Here is a 3,355-nt window from a genome sequence, read left to right as displayed (position 1 = left end):
GGAGTACACCACCACTCTCGATTTCTTTATAAAAAATTTTTTAATTTTTTTAAAAGCGTGAAAAATGGATTAAAACAAAAAAAAAAAAAAAAGAATTTTTTTGTAAAACAATAATATTAAATTGGTATTCATTTTTGTTCATTTAAAATTTTCATGTAAAATTCTTATTTCAAAAGAAAAAATCCTTTCAACAAATTGACAATCAATCACCTTGTAAAATCTAAAAAAAGTAGAAACAATTAGATTTTGTTGTCATCAATGCAACTAATTAGGAAAATGCAAAAAATACAAAAAAAAAAACCTTTCAAAATATTTACTATTGGTAATTAATCAGTCAAGCGTGAAATTCACAACAAAAAAAAATTTTGCTGTTCAGCGAAAAATTTGGCTATAAATTAAAAAGCATCATCGTTCGAGTAAGTATTTTCATAAGAGAAAAAAAAGGGGAAACAACGATGCGTTTTCTATTTTTAATTCTTTTGGTAGCCGTTCTCGGCCTGTCAGGTAAGTAATAAAATATTATTATAATTGATTATTTTAATTAAAATAATTTTTTGAAATTATTCCTAATATTTTTCATTTAATAGCAGGTGTGTTTGGGACTCCTGATGCAGACAGTCCAGGAGGTCCAGCAGGCCCAGAAGCTCCATACAGAATGAGGCATTTTAGATGGGCTCCTCCTGATAGCGGACTCTACACAAGTAGAGTTGCCACCAGGAGTTAATAAAGCACAAAACATAAAAAGAATTATGGATTCATCGTGGTTTCAATGGTCTACTTACCACTTTATTACAATCACACTAATTATTAAAAAACAAGATTTACTTATTTAAAAAAAAAAAAAAATAATAATGGTTTTTGTTTCCTTTTCTTGATATTAATTTAAATTTAAAAATGTAATTAAAAAAAACTATTGAGCATTACAATTCAATCGTTATTATTTTAATATATATTGTTATGATCCCGTACTCAATGTTCACATTTTTCAATTTTTTATAAACAAAAGACTGGCGATGAACTCAAATTGTTCTTCTTTAGAAGTGAAGCTTCTAGAAACTCTTTCTTTTGCAAGTGTTTGCTCGTTTGCATTGTTGAACATTCGAAACAATTGACTAGCTAAAGACCGAAGTTATAAAGGGAAGCTTCACAGCTTTGCACGTGTTCTTTTGATTCTTAGTCTTGCTAATTTAAGTTCTTATCTATTAATATTAATTTTGTTATAGTGATAGTTTTAAGTGCTTGTTCGCAACTTATAATATAAAGAAACGAACCGAACATAACATATTAAAATTTTGGCGCAGTCGATGAAGGATCATTCTGAACGACAAGAAACCGGAGAAATATTAAGTAATTCGTTTCATGTTGGTGGGTTTTAACTCTTTATCAGAATTTCTTTATATTGTAAGTAAGTAGAAATAGGTAACTCATTTTGTGAACAATGCCTAAACTTGATCAACCATTATATAACCCTTCCCAAATGTTTTTAAGTTTCTTATGTAGTTTAATTCCTAATTTCTTTTCGGGAGAAAGGAATCAGCTCGATGCTTTTATCTCTGATTGCAATAATGCCCTTGAACTCTCCTCTGAAGAGAATAAGTACCCTCTTTTCAGATTTATCTACTCAAGGATCACGGGAAAAGCAAGAGAAAAAATTTCCATGTATAATTATGACAATTGGGACGAGGTGAAGACAAAATTAATAGAATTGTATCAGGATAGGAAACACCACAGTCAACTTATAGAAGAGTTGACAAATTGCAGACAGGAATCGAATGAATCAATCACGGAATTTTACGAAAGGTTGGAGAATTTATCCTGTGGAATTATATCCAGCTTAAAGGTAGATACCAAAGACAAAAAATCTCTTTCTTCAAAAAGTGAGTACGTCAATGAAATAACTCTAAATCGTTTCATCTTCCATTCTAATTCCAAAATATCTCAAATGCTGAGATGGAAAAATTTCGATAATATTAACTCAGCATATTCAGCAGCCATTGCGGAAGAAAAAATTTTAGAAATGACAAAAGGTAATAAATACTGTAACTGTAATTCTAGAAATTCTAATTCACATGAATGGAAGGTAAGACCAAAACCAGATGTTTCAAAAACTATGTCTTCAATTCGAATTCCAAAATTCTGTAGGTATTGTAAAAAATCTGGACACCTTTTAGAGGAATGTTTATTAAGAAAGAAAAATAATGAGCTCCGTGAAAAACAAAATTTTAGAAATGAAAAACAAAGTGAAGAAAAGTGTTCATTTAAAATTACAACAGTCCCCAGTGGTAGAGACCACACCGAAGGAGTTAGAAATACAAAATTCTTTGTAACTGATGATAATTTAAACTGTGTTAAAGTATGGTCCAATAACTCCAAGAATTTTGGTAAGTCATTACAACTCATCTTAGATACTGGTTCTAGCGTAAGTGTTATAAAAGCTTGCAAGTTGACGTCCGAAACCAAATTCAACCCTAAAGAAAAAGTCAAAATTCAGGGAATCAGTCGTAATCAACCACAATTGGAAACAATCGGTACTTGTATAATACCTCTAAGATTTGATGGTCAAGTAATATCTGCAAAATTCCATGTCCTGAATCAAGCAACAAATATTCCTTATGATGGTTTGTTAGGAAAGGAATTCTTCATAGAGCATTCAGCATGCATCAACTATGGGAATAACACAGTACAATTAAAGGAAAAACCTAAAATTTTAGAAGTTACAGAATCAAAAACTGAAGTTGAAGAGAAACCAGATCCTTTACCAGAATCAATTCCAGTTCAAAAAGAAAAATCATCCTCTAGAGATTCATCTAAAGAAAAGGCTAAAGAAGCAGCATTACTCTCTAGGAATAAAAATAAGAAAAAAGGTCCAAAAGTAAAAGAAGAAAGATCATCCATACAGAATCCAAAACCTAAAAATCATCCTAAAGCTGAAATTCAAAAGAAAACAAAAATTTCAACTAAAAATTTAGGAGCCATTGGAAAAATTCACAAGGATAATTTTGAAAAGCATACTAAAAAGCAGAGATGGAGTTCCAGTACCAAGAAATCTAGGAAGAAAGCATCCATTTTTATGTCAACTGATTTTCACGAAAAGACTATTCCTGAAGTAAAGCTACTTTTACTGAGTAAAGTTCACCTATCGTCTAACGAAAAAGAGAAGATTCAAACCAGTCAAAAATTAGCAAGAGAAAATCTAAATAAAAAACTTAGTCCTAAATTTAAGGATCCATATGAGGTCAAGAAAAAATCTGGCAAAAACGTTTTATTAAAAAAATCCGTAACAAGGAAGTTACCTATCACAAAACCGTGTTCTGAGTAGTTGATCTAAAAAGAGAGAAATCCAAAATAATAATAA

Source organism: Pediculus humanus, genomic scaffold (assembly GCF_000006295.1).
Source record: "Pediculus humanus corporis 1103172108179 genomic scaffold, whole genome shotgun sequence".
Classification (NCBI taxonomy): Eukaryota; Metazoa; Arthropoda; class Insecta; order Psocodea; family Pediculidae; genus Pediculus; species Pediculus humanus.
The sequence above is the reverse complement of the archived record's forward strand: the minus strand, read 5'-3'. Positions refer to the sequence as shown.